The sequence below is a fragment of the Macaca nemestrina genome, chromosome 5, assembly GCF_043159975.1.
Source record: "Macaca nemestrina isolate mMacNem1 chromosome 5, mMacNem.hap1, whole genome shotgun sequence".
Lineage (NCBI taxonomy): Eukaryota > Metazoa > Chordata > Mammalia > Primates > Cercopithecidae > Macaca > Macaca nemestrina.
The window spans coordinates 165,467,903-165,482,289 of record NC_092129.1 but is presented as its reverse complement, the minus strand read 5'-3'; positions in this window follow the sequence as shown (position 1 = coordinate 165,482,289).

Below are 14,387 nucleotides of genomic sequence, written 5' to 3'. Positions count from 1 at the left end.
AATGATTTAGACGCCCTCTTAAAACTCACCATAATGAGATTTGGCCTGCACCAGAGAAAAGTCATTAATGACCTAATTGTCAAATCTGATGGCCTGTTTTCAGTCATCTTTTTATTTATCTCCTCTGTGGCATATGATGCTATTGACTATTCTTAATTCATTCATTTGGATTCCTTAACAATGGTCTCTCCTGGTTTTTCTCTGATTTCAGGCTCCTTTCCTGGGGCTAAGATTTCACAGAGGACTTTTCTCCACTTCCTGATCTCATTTTCTGTGAAGACTTTACTTAAGTTTGCTGGGCAGAGTCAACACAGTTCAACAAACTTTTATTCAGTAGCTGCTACATCCTTGCCTTTCTTTTAGGTATTAGAGTAACAATGACAAATGAGACTGGAGTGATGGAGACTTCCTATGCTCAGTCATATTGAATTCTTGTCTCCTTCCTGAACACACTGGAAGGTTGTGCCTCTCAGCCCCTTGCAGGAGATGAGGCCATGCAGCTAGTTCTAGCATGAAACGTGAATGCAATGATATGAATGCAAATCCTGGGCAGAGACATTAAGAGCTACGGTGCTGCTTTCCCACTCTCTCACCCATGGCACCATGACTGCAGAAATGATGTGTTGAGCTAACAGTGTCACAGTGTAGAGGGAGCCTGGACCTAGGATTGCCAGATGGAGGGAATTCCTACCGACTTGCATCCAATTTTGCATGATTGAAAAATAACTTGCACTAAGCTGCTGAAATTCAGTTTGTTACCACACTCTATTCTACCCTATCTGCTCCTAAACTGCTCAAATACAACATACTTGGAGGAAATGTGTATATGTGTATAAGCAGATACTACCAAGAAAATGTGCTACAGGCTATCACGGAGTGATCACAGGATATTTCTGGAACATTGAGAAGGTGCAGTGAGCTTGTTTGAGGGAGAGTGTTTAGGGAAGGTGTGACTTCTTGGTTCTAACTCACCCCTTTCTTCCCATTTTCCCATCCCTGAACCCAACTTAGAGCAGATGTCAGGGGAGGGAGGGCCATTCTGGGTAGCAGTTTGCCTAGATTATTGTGAGCCAGAAACCTAAGCCTGAGCATCCATTTTTTCTCAGTGCAGGTTCCTGATGCCTGAGGCTTTCTTACAGGCGTGATGACTGAAGAAACTGGATGAGATAGTGAGGATATGGAGCTTCATGACTTTTTACTTAGCACTGCCCAGTCCAAAGTCAGCCAGAGAAACAACATTGAGCGGAATCTGAAAACTCTCTTGAATACACAGTCTTTACGGATGGCTTATTCTTTTAATTTGTTTCTGCATTCTTCATCTGTGTTCCTAATTCCTCACAAATTTCCCTCCAGATCTTCCCCTATGGTAGAGCTAATTGGAAAATGTGTGACTTGTAGCAATCCTGTATTCATTTACACGGATTTTTTCTTGTTATAATGCCATCAATATAAGGTTTGGATCCGACAGCCAGGGAAAATCTTAGTTTAAACCCTAACCTAATTTATACCTCATTCTATAGTAATGATTTTTCTGTTTGTTCTCATTATCTTTTTCTCTCCTCAAGGTGTGTCCTTTTCTTTTCTTTTCTTTTCTTTTCCTTTTCTTTTCTTTTCTTTTCTTTTCTTTTCTTTTCCTTTCTTTTCTTTTCTTTTCTTTTCTTTGTCTCACTCCGTCACCCAGGCTGGAGTGCAGTGACACAATCTCAGCTCACCGCAACCTCTGCCTCCCAGGCTCAAGCGATTCTCCTGGTGCAGCCTCCCAAGTAGCTGGGATTACAGGTGTGTGCCACTACTGCCCAGCTAATTTTTGTGTTTTTAGTAGAGATGGTGTTTCACCATATTGGCCAGGCTGGTCTTGAACTCCTGACCTCAAATGATCCACCCACCTCGGCCTCCCAAAGTGCTGGGATTATAGGCGTGAGCCACTGCGCCTGGCCTGTTCTCTAGTTTCTACTGAATTTATTAGTGAAATTCTTCAGTGTCTTCCCCACTTCCTAAAGCTACAAGTTATATGGGTGAGGGGACACCTGAGATGAATTTGGAAGACCCAGCATTATTTAGCCAGGTGAACAAGGGTTAAAATACCAATTCAGACAGAGTGTGGGCATGAAATACTATGGAGGTATTAACCCTTTTTTCCATTTAGAAAAAAAAAAGTGCATCTCATTGCCAGCTCTCATTTAGTTTTGCATAAACACGCTCTTTGAGGCTGAAGCAAATCTGACTGATTTTCAATGTAAAAATAAAATATAAAAAACTGTTCTTGGAGTTATTTCTAAACAGAACACACAGAATTGTCTGAATCATCGAGATCGTCTATTTCGGAAAAATCAGATTCATCAAATGAATATTCGGCCGACAACCATTTGAGAACAATGTTAACATCACATGTAGGAACGTTACGTTTTCTAGGAGTTGACATTTTCAGCGATTGAGAATTACTATATTTTGTAATGGAAATACTACTACTAAAACCAGAATGCTGTAAATAGAGTGATGTCTTTTGTTGCCAAAGTCAATATACTAGAGCGAAGTGAAAATAATAATAAAGGTGAGATAGTTCATGGCAAAGTTATCTTGGAGTAAATGCTACAGCCGCCATGCCACCAGTGACTCTGGGAACATGGGAAGAGTAAGGGAGATACAGGTCACTTGATATGGAGAGAGTGTATATTAGGACTGGAGGTATCTTAAGGGCTCACTCCTGAGTGCTGAGGCTGGTTTCCTTGGCTGTTGGTTGAGTCACAACCTGGAATTGAATTGTAAGGGTGTCTAAGAATTAGTGTAGGATGTTCATTCCCAAAGCAAACAAAAAGTCCAAGAACTGGGGATTAAGCTAAGTCAAAGTCGGTTAGAAGAAAGTCTAGGTTTAACAGAAAGATAGACTCTAGATACCAGACTCAGAAGGCCTGAATTGGGATCAGGTTGGAGTCATAGAGCCAGGGGAAGAGGAAAATGGAGCAGAGTCAGGTATGGATCAGGCAACAGGGCTGGGGTTCATCCAGAGGGAGAGCTCTAGAACCCAGTGGGTATTTGTGGCTTGTCTTTATGAACTGGTGCGTTCAAAAAAGGACGGTGGTGGCTGGGTGTGGTGGTTCGCACCTGTAATCCCATCACTTTGGGAGGCCAAGGCGGGTGGATCATCTGAAGTCAGGAGTTCGAGACCAGGCTGGCCAACATGGTGAAACCCTGTCTCTACTAAAAATATAAAAATTAGCCGGGCATGGTGGCACTCACCTGTAATCCCAGCTACTCGGGAGGCTGAGGCACAAGAATTGCTTGAACCCAGGAGGTGGAGGTTGCAGTGAGTCCAGATCACGCACTCTAGCCTGGGTGACAGAGTGAGACTCTGTCTCACAAAAAAAAAAAAAAAAAAAAAAAAAAAAAGACCATGGTGGGATTAGGTTGTGTTACTGGCCTACGGCAGGGATATAGGAGATAAGACTGGTAAGAGAGCTAAAGATCACACCATGGAGAAGTTTTAGCTAAGGGACTTACTACTTATTTTACAGGCCATGCATATAGAGTAAGTAAAGGATCTTAAACAGGAATGAGGAACGGTCTGATTTACATGGATGGTAGCCTTCAAGCAAGAGTAGGGAGACTGGACTGGAGGATAATGAGACAGGAGGCAGGACAATCTGCTGGAGAAGAGGCCATTGCAGTTGCGCAGGTGAGAGAAGAGGGAGCCAGCCCAGGGCAGGTGGTGGGAGAATGAGCATTGATCATTTACTCGAGCAGGGGGAATTGAGATGGTAGATTCAAAGGCATCTTTGTCTTGTTGTGTGTATGGTGTGAAGGGAAAGCCGACTAGCAGATTTCTAGGTGGTTGGTGTTATCAGTAGCAGAGACAGAGAAGTCCAAGGGGGAGAAGTTTTCCTGAGGAAGATGTTGAGTTTCGCTTTGGACATGATACTTTTGTGGCTCCCACAGGATAGTGAGGTGCAGAGATTGGCAGATCACTGGACTACAAGTCAAAAATGACAATAGAGAACACAGACATACGATTTGATGATGCTGTCAGAGAAGAGATGCTCTAATCCAGAGAGAACATAGTAAAAAGCAAGGTAAAGATGAATCCCAAAGAGGAGAGTGTTTAGTGTTATTAACCCTGATTTTAGGTTAAAGATATGAGAGAAAACATCTGGAAAGAAGGAGAGGCGATGGCACCAAGGGCCAGAATGGACGAATTGGTCTTGAATGGGAGAGGAAGCACCTTCATCTACTTGGTCTACATAGGCATAGATGGCAACAGAAACAGGTATAGACTTTTTAATAGGTGCTGGGTCAAAATGTTGAGGGAACTCATCACATAAGTGAGAAATACTGTTTTTTACTATTCACTAAAATAGGGGTAAGCAAACTGTTTTTCTGAAAAGCTGGATAGCCAATAGTTTAGGCTTTGTGGGCCCTAGAGACTCATTCACAACTTACTATTCTCATTATAGCATAAAAGCAGCCATATACATTAAACAAATGGTGTGTTCTAATAAAACTTTATTTAAAACAGGTGGTGGGCTAAATTTAGCCTGCAAGTCATAGTGTGTTGACCCCTGTATAAGACGGTTGAGACCTGGGCTGAAGATTTGAAGTGAGTGTCAGAGGTTTGGTTTTGTCTTTGCAAAGAAAACAGGAGAGGGCAAGTGCCAATCAGAGATAAGGAAGAGGATAGGGTGGAATGACCGCGTGACTTTAGAAAGGATGGGTGGGCTGGGGCTACACTTACATTGCTTTGCTAGTCTCCAGTGATCCAGAGTTACTCCCTCTCTGTGATCCCAGAGTGTTGCTTATATTTCTGGCTAATCAGGGGGTGTCCCTCCCCCTAAACTGTGGGCATTTTGAGAGCAAGGTCCTTGTTTTACGTATTTTTTAAGTAGCCTGATTTTCCTCATTTTCCAGCTTAAAGATCATTTTCTTTAACTGTAGACATTTGTCCCTCACTTCCCTGGGACACAGTGAGAGCCATTTCCCAAACCTGGACTGCAAATGCCAGGCCTGTCTCACTTCGTGTTGAGTCCACCCAGGCTTGTGTCACCCTTTGAGGGCTGGTGACTAATGTGGTAACTTAGCCAGTCAGAGAAGCTGAAGTCATGTAGCAATTATGGCTCTCCACACACACACACCCACTGTTTTATCTGTCCCCCTCTATCTCCCCCCATCTTCCTGTCATTGGAACAAAAAAATTCTCTGACTTCACATGGCCAACACAGCTGTCCAACTGACTGAACACACAGAAGCAAATGAAGTCAGTGGAAGAATGAGTCACTACACAGCAGTGTCTTTTACACTCGCCTCCAGCCTCCCCCACCTGCTCCTGACTTGGGGTTGACTGCTCCGGAACCAGCACTTCACCCCCTCTCCAAGGGCAATGTGCACGGAAGAGCCCTTTTGAGACAGGAAGTAACTCACTTGGCAAATTTGTTGTTCATTCCTGGTCCACCTAGTTCAATAACATCATTAAGATCCAATGAGGAGATAGTGGGGCTTAAGGGGCATAGACAATTGAGCAGCCTACTGGTGTTTAAATATTTTCTAGAAAAAAGACAGACAATATACAATTTAAGAACCGCATCCATACATTTAGTTATAGCCTGATAATGTTTCTTGAGTCATCACACGGAGTGAATCTATAACCAGGAAAACACATAGGAACCAATGCTAATCTTATTCCTGAAGCTGTTGTCCATATGAATTCACGAGAAGTCCTGAAAGTAAGCATCTTGCAGGGCAGATGGTACTGCCTGATCATCTAAGTTGAGGTTGGTAGTTTTCATAATGATGGTTTTATCTGGATCAGTGTTGGCAAGGATTTAAAATCTATGAGTCTAGATCTTCAATAATAATAATATCAATGATATGATCAACAAGCAATTTCTTTTCTTGCCGTGATCCCTGTTTTTCTGTTGTGAATTTCTCCTATCTTGAGGATGATGTGATCACAAAATGGGAAGGTGAGACTGGTTGATATTTGTCTTATTCTCATGTCGACTACATTTTCTCCTTTTTTGTGCCGTTGGTCAACCATCTGGATCTCCCTTGGATCATAACCCTTGGATCTCCCTCTTTCAAAGTTCTCTTTCTTCTTCTTTGTAGCAGGCCTCCCAGGGGACGTGCTTAGATTCTTAGGCCAAGGAGGAGAGAAATAAACAAGACTGAATGAAGCTGGAGGAGCAGCTACTGGTTTACCCGCTGCCAAGACTTGGCAGCAGGTTCCTGGGGAAGCAGTAGGCACCTGGTTCACACAGGACCAGCACAGCTGGTCCAGGTTTTGACTGGCAGAGCGTGGCTTCCTTTGTCACCAAAGTGACTGGCCCTATGATTTTGCTACAGCCTGCAGAAACCGAGAGGGACACAGTGAAAGCCGTACACCTCCGCGAAGCAGGTGCAAGTCACATTTCACTAATGAACAATGGGCACTTTGCACACAGGAGGCTTTTATCTGAGTGCTAAAAAGCCCTTCTGTTGGACAGGCTGTTGGCTGAGATAGGCAGCAGTGAGAAGCTTTGGGAAGGATTCTCTATCCAAGAAAGTTGGTGCAAGAGCTGTCATCAAATAATTCTTGCAGAAGCAAACATTCTCATTCTCAGGAATCTTCTTGGAGGAAAGCAATGTGTTTATGGGGGTAAAATGTTCATGACACCATAGATGCCCATGATTGACAGATGTAGTCCAGACCTCCATTTCTGCCCTGACCACCTGTGACCACCATATCAGTACGATCTGTTTGCTTACCCCATGCTTAAATATTTCTGATAAACATAGATCCTGGTAATTCTGTTACTCCCTCAATCAATGGATTCTATATTTGGACCATCCCCCAAATGAATAAAATATTTCTTCCATATTAAACTTAAGTCTGTCTTCTACCTATTAGTTTTAGTTTTGTCTTATGGAGAGATATGGGACAACTGATCTTGAGAAAGAGGGCATCCCTGTGGGAGCCTTTCATGTATTTGAAAGCCACTCTCATGTCTTCCAGCAAATATTAATAGGGTATCTTTTAATAAATTAAAAGAACAAAATTAAGTAAATACATTTTTACATAAAAATAAGATAAATGGCTACTTTTGTGTACTAAATGGTACCTTTCCCCTCCACAGTGATTTCAAAGGCTCCATCCAAATACATTGTCTCCTCCCCTAAAAAATCAGCATAATTGCAGGCTTTTTATAATGCAAAAGATCTTAGAGATCCTCTTGTCTAAGCCTTCATTTCACGGATAGGGACACAGAGGTTTATCAAGGTAACAGCAATTTAGAGTTGGGACAAGAGGCCAAGCCAGTGTGGGGTTGTTTCTGTAGGTCTTGTTGCCCTGATGAGGTCTGCGATCAAGTGCGAGAGTGACTCTGATTCCATATGCAAATTGTCCATCCCACTCTTTAAGCACATAGGACTTCCATTGTCTCACTCTTCTTTCTCTACAGCCTGCTCTCAGAGGATAATCCGATCTGAGGCATCATGTGAATTTCAGCCCATGGGTTTCTATTCTTGTGAATATTTGAATTATTTCCTTTCACTTTTCATTGAGAAGCATAGAGTGTTGAGTAAGGGATTTGAGGCCTCATAAAGCAGATGAAGGAGGGGCATTTAGGGAGAGAGTAAGGAGGGTATGTCTGCAGGAGGATTAGATCTTCTTGGGGCAAGGACTAGGGTATTTCCGAGTCTGTAAGGACATGTTTCGTATTGCCAATGCCAGATAAACAGGAGCATATTCTGTCCATATGAATCCTACGGCCACAACTGATGAGTCTAGAGGCAAACCCCAAAGAAGGACCAGCACAAGCAAAATATTGTTCAAAAGCTGACTATGGGTCTGGTGCGGTGGCTCATGCCTGTAATCCCAGCACTTTGGGAGGCCGAGGTGGGTGGATCAGGAGGTCAGGAGATTGAGACCATCCTGGTCAACATGAAGAAACCCTGTCTCTACCAAAAATACAAAAATTAGCCGGGCGTGGTGGCAGGCACCTGTAGTCCCAGATACTCGGGGCTGAGGCAGGAGAATGGCTTGAACCTGGGAGGCAGATGTTGCAGTGAGCCGAGATCGCGCCGCTGCACTCCAGCCTGGGTGACAGAGAGAGACTCCATCTCAAAAAAACCAAACCAAAACAAAAAAACTGACTATGCTGGAGCCAGAGAGGTTCAAGGCAGTGAGAATAGAATCACATGGTCACCGTCCATGGAGTTGTATAATAGAGCGACATGGCTGCAGACACTGCACCTGAGCGGAGTAAGTATGCCAGGGGCAGAGGAAAAGGAGGAAAAGGTCTAACTGGACATGTGCAGTTGAGAGAGGGTTATTCAGTATTGAGGCTTACAAGGAGAAGGGTGTGTGTGTGGAATAGGAAGGGGTACATGAAGATCCCCTGAAGGAAAGATAGAGAGACATGGGTTCAAAGCCTCATATGGGAAGGTTTTGAGCCATTGTGTGAGCAAGGATCTTTGTGCCTGGGAAGGCTTTCTGTATTGCCATTCTCGGGTAGGCCCAGAACAAGTGGGAATATAACGTTGCAGAGACAAAACCATCACTGTTTTCCAATCCTGGATCAAATCTTGGAAGATAAACTTGTTTGGGTGGATAGTCTACAGTAGGTAGACTGACTCCCATGGTTACTCTACCACCTAATGAGCTTCCTCTCCTTGTTGGAGCTGGCTCAGGACCCAAACAGCGTCAAACCTGGGGCTATCAGGTCTTTGAGAATTTAGCTGAACAGGGTCTAGGAAATGCAGGGAATGATATTACAGGTGTTGGCAGCTGCACATTTTCTTATTTTTCTCTTTTTCTCACCTTATCAAAACAGATCTGTCCTATGCATCATATTCCCTGGACCTAGCTGTTTGTTAAGGAACTAATCAATTAATTTTGCAGGAACATTATGACTAATTAGAGTATAATGTCATTATCAGAACACATTTGGCATAGATGTGGGAATGGAAATGAGAAGTGAATTTACTCAGAGGAATGGGCAAACTGGGGATCAGGGTGTATGTGAGTGTGCGTGTATGTCTATGAGAGGCAGAGAGAGAGGGAGAGGGAGAATTAATAAACCTAAGAAAATGATTCCTCCATAAGAACTGGAGTTCTGAGTTCTAAGACTGAAGATACATTACAGATCTCTCTCTGTCTCTTCAGGCTCTGCACTCTTCTTTACCCCCCAGACGTTATTGCTCTCCGGTGGTTTGCCATTTCCCCACTGCTAATAGGTTTCAAGACCGCCCTACTCCTTAGCAATGTTGTTTTGCCTAATCAATTACATTTGATCGGGGGAATATATATATATAAATTTTTTTTTTGTTTGTTTGAAATTGCCATTTTGAATTCAGTTGATATTTGCCTCCATTTAAAAAAGAAGTTTTTGGCCTGGCATGATGGCTCACGCCCGTAATCCCAGCACTTTGGGAGGCCGGGGCAGGTAGATCATTTGAGTCCAGGAGTTTGAGACCAGCGAGGGTGACATGGCGAAACCCTGTCTCTACCAAAAATACAGATTAGTCAGCTGTGGTGGTGCACATCCGTGGTCCCAGCTACTTGAGAGGCTGAGGTGGGAGGATCACTTGAGCCCAGGAGCTGAGATTGCACCACTGCACTGCAGCCTGGGTGACAGAGTGAGATCCTGTCTTGAAGTAAAAGTAAATAAATAAACAAATATAAAGACCGTAAACCTTCCCTTCGCTAGTTTTAGCACTTTAAAAATGCATAACTGAGTTGGCAGTGTGCAGTTTTGTTGTTTCCTTTTATTTTTGGAGTGAACTCTGCTCTTCATTCAAAATTGTCATAGTAGATTTGGGCCCATGAACTCCTAAATATCTCTGCCTTTCTGCCTCCTGGTGAGCCACATGCACCGCTTTCTTAGACTTTAAGTTGATGAATGCCAATTCTTTTTCTCCTGGTTTTCTCAGAGAGGTTGGGAGGGGGTGGAAATGGTGTTTAGATGTACTCACAGATTTTACTTTTACTGCTAAACTTTTTATTTCAAAATTTTCTGCCACTTGACATTACTTCATCCATTTTTAGGGGTCTCTTTCTCAATTATTTTATTTATTTCTGTTTTGCTATTGTTGGAAGGTTTGCAGGGGGATTTTTGACCTTTATCCTGACGTTTTGCAGTTTGTATTTTTATATCATTTTGCAATTTGTAATTCGAGTTTTGTTGCAATCCCAAGTTGCGTAAATGGCATCCAGCCCTCAGGATTGAGGTTTATAAATCATGTAGATTCATGTTTTGAGCCAGTTCACCTTCATTTTCATCAGAGAGCCCATGGGTTCAGGTGGGGAAGCAGATGAATGTCCCTAAAAGCCTTCCTCATTCATTTTGGACTCACTGGTCAGTTTCTCATTCTTCCTTCAACATGGTTCTGCTTGGCTCTGGTTGCCCTGACAGAGAATTTGGGGACAATTAGAGAAGAGCCTTGAATTCATCACATGATGGAAGCAAAATTCCAGGAAGAGCATATTTCATTTTCATGGTAAAGTGGGGAGTGGGTGAAGGGAGTCAGAGTAGAGTGAGGTCTCTTGACTAGACTGAGCTCTAGTCTCATGTTGTACATAAAATTGTTCTCGAGTTTTTGAGCTTTGAGGTGCCTCCCACCCCAGAATCCCTCTAGCATTTATTGCCCATTTCTCTCCTCTGTTAATTGGAATGTTTTCTGTATTCTAGGCTCCAATCAGCTTAAAGTCCTTGCAAAGAAAGAAATTGTGCCCTGTCTCTCAGCATTGACCACAGCAGAGAGCCTAGGATGTGAAGGGGTGTCAGTATTCATCTGCTGAATGAATAGGTAAATATTTTTTTGTCCCCAATGCAATATATGGTAGGCATTCAATAAACATTTATTAACAATTACTAATAACATATTTAAAATCACTGGCCATTTATATAGCTCCACACTTTTTTGTTCTGTGTGAAGCCTGCTGATTTTTCCTTGATTATTGGTAATTCTTGATTTTGTTTTTTGGAAACAAAAAACAACTGGGATTGTTCATTTTTTTTTTTTTTTTTTTTTTTGAACAGAGCTTATGGGAGCTGGACTGATAGACTTAATACCACATTGGGAATGTGTTTAGTAACAAACTTGGCTAAGATAAATATTAGTTCTGAGACTGTTAGGAGGAAGATGGAAAGTCATCAGTTTATTGTATCTGTGCCAAGAATCAGCTGACCTTGAAACTTTCTCTGTTGCGGTCCCGTTGATTGATCAGTAAATCAAGAAGCTCACTGCTAGAATTTCTGTTTCACTTCATGTTATGTAGACGCAGAAAAGGTATGTTTTCTTGCCTATCTTGATAGTAGATAATTCAGGCCAACTCAGTGTTATCCTTGAAAATATCACCATCACTAGAATAGAAAATCGTAAAATGAGTACTTTATCTGAGGTTCCCAAGAATTAATTGTTTACTTGAAGCTAGAGGGCGTAAAATGCAATGCTTTTGGATAATTCTGTTATGAGGTAATCTCCTGGTGTTTCAAATGGTGGCACAGCTGCTGTTCTTATCTTTTAGTGTACGTGTCTCCCTTTTTCATTTTGTGTCCCCACCTTCCCCAGTCAAATACTCTTTCAACCAAAACCTGAAACATGGCTGTCGTCATCTTGGATGAATTTGAAATTCAATTGTAAATTATATCAGTAGGCATATCTGCAGAATTTTGGGTTGTGAGAATAATGAAGAAATAATAAAGAAGTACTCTGAGTACCTGGCACATAGTAGGTGTGCAATAGCTGTGAGCTTTGTAAATGAATATTCGTGCTTGAAACACAACTATAGAAACATAGGCAGCAGCCAAGAATCTTTACTTGTGGACCGAATTCAAGTGCCTCAGTGACACGAAGCATTAGAGGTGACAAAATGCTGTGTGTAGGAAGTAATCCCAGATTGATGCAGGCAGCCCTTCGGAAACCCAGAGAGAATCTTCCAGAATACATGGAGCTAAGTGGACTCCATATGAACTTTAAGTAAGTAGTGGTTATGGCTGGAACCAGGCAAAGGACACTCTGGCTTCAAAGTCTTGTTCATCTTTTTTGGCCAGGCTTTTATTTTTATTTATATTAAATGTTTTATTTCTTGAGGAGTGGAAAAGCAATATTTTTCAGGAAAATGAGCACTGAAACTAAAGCATTAACCAAGGATCTCCTCAATTTTCTAACGGTCTCATTGTGCTCACACATTGCATCTAGGTTTTTTTTTTTTTTCTGTTGTTGCTGCTGTTTTTCTCTAGATTATTTAAAACTCAAGAGAAAAACAAACTTTGCTTTTTTTAGGGGGAAAGGAATGAATCTCTCATTCTGATGTTATATTTCTTCAGTTGATCAGTGGAAGATGCTCTCACTCTCCTGCCCACCAGTTTCACTCAAAACCAGTCTTCGCCGTTGCTAAATAACAAGTATCCTCATTGTGATCGTAGAGCCAGATAGAAAGATTGGGTCTTGACCTTGTGCCCGAGGACCAATAAAGTTGCAGTCATTTAGAAACAGTTCCAGAGCCAAAGCTTCCCTATTTAAAGTGCCTACATCCAATTCTTTAGAGATTCAGCTTGGTATCAAGTTGAGCCTTCCTGTCACCTCTTAAGGGACAGTGGCAAGCTCTTATGTAGCACTTGTCCTAATTTTCTTGCTGATATCCATGTCCCCAGAACATTCCCTTCAGTTGTGTGGGAAGGTACTTCTTTCTTTGTTCTGCCTGTAGTTCCTGGAATGATTTGAATGTTTGTTGCATGCACAGTATGGGCTTTCTTCTAAATCAGGCTTTTCACTCTGACTTTGTTCTTAATTTTTTTTTTTTTTTTTGAGATGGAGTCTTGCTTTGTTGCCCAGGCTGTAGTGTAGTGGTGTGATCTCGGCTCACTGCAACCTTGACCTCCCGGGTTCAAGTGATTCTCCTGCCTCAGCCTCCTGGGTAGCTGGGATTACAGGCACGCGCCACCACTCCCGGCTAATTTTTGTACTTTTAGTAGACACGGAGTTTTGCCACATTGGTCAGGCTGGTCTTGAACTCCTGACCTCAGGTGATCCACCTGCCTCAGCCTCCCAAAGTGCTAGGATTACAGGCGTGAGCCACCACGCCTGGCCTGTCCTTCATTTTAAGCAGTGGCTACAGAACACTATACAAATAGATTGAAACATTCAGCCTGATTCCAAAATTACTTGCCCATTCTCACTTCCCATTATTCCCTTTCAAGCAGGACTGTTTTTTCCTGTCTATGCCTCTCAAATCCCCTATGAATTGGAGCCTTTGCTCACGTGGTTAGCTCTGTCTGGAAGTCTTCCTCCAACTTTGCATGTTTAAGTTTCTAAACATTCTTCAGTGATCAGCAACTGGCCCACCTTCCCCAAGAAATCCTTCTGGATGTTTGTAGCTGGAGACACACTCTCCCTTCTTTGCACCATCACATCTATTCTACAGCATGTTGTGCCAATAGTGTTTATGTCTTGGTGGACCTAGGCTGTCACATTTTTGGAGGCGGGACTTTGCTTTCTTGAGGTTGGTTTCCAACCAAGAACCCTCTTAGAGAAGTTGCTCATAAAGGTTTATTCAGGCCAGGCGTGGTGGCTTATGCCTGTAATCCCAGCACTTTGGGAGGCTGAGGCTGGCGGATCACCGGAGGTCAGGAGTACCAGATCAACCTGGCCAACATGGTGAAACCCTGTCTCTACTGAAAATACAGAAATTAGCAGGGCGTGGTGGCGGGTGCCTGTAGTCCCAGCTACTTGGGAGGCTGAGGGGGAGAATTGCTTGAACCCGGGAGGTGGAAGTTGCAGTGAGCTGAGACCAGGCCACTGCACTACAGCCTGGGTGACAGAGTGAGACTCCTTCTCAAAAAAAAAAAAAAAAAATTGTTTGTTCAATGGATACATAAATGCATGTTGGAATAAAATGATCTGTTTGCTAGACTATTTTCATCTAAATTTTGGAAGTACATGGACACAGCAACAGTATAGGTAAAGTGATTTTCCTCATTCCCAAGGCCGGATGCATAAACCAAAGTATAAAGAAACAAGTGTGTTTGTAGGTGCATGTCTGTGCTTTGGAGAAAACATAAGTTGAAGTTAAAGTATGAAGCAGGTGTGTGGCCAGCTGCGGTGGCTCACTCCTGTAATCCTAGCACTTTGGGAGGCCGAGGTGAGCAGATCACCTGAGGTCAGAAGTTCAAGACCAGCCTGGTCTACATGGTGAAACTCTGTCTCTACAAAAAATACAAAAATTAGCCGGGCATGATGGCAGGTGCCTGTAATCCCAGCTACTTGGGAGGTTGAGGTAGGAGAATCACTTGAACCCGGGAGGCAGAGGTTACACTGAGCTGAGATTGAGCCACTGCACTCCAACCTGGGTGACAGAGCGAGACTCTTGTCTCAGGAAAAAAAAAAGCAGCGGATATGTTTGTGGGTGTATGTCTGTG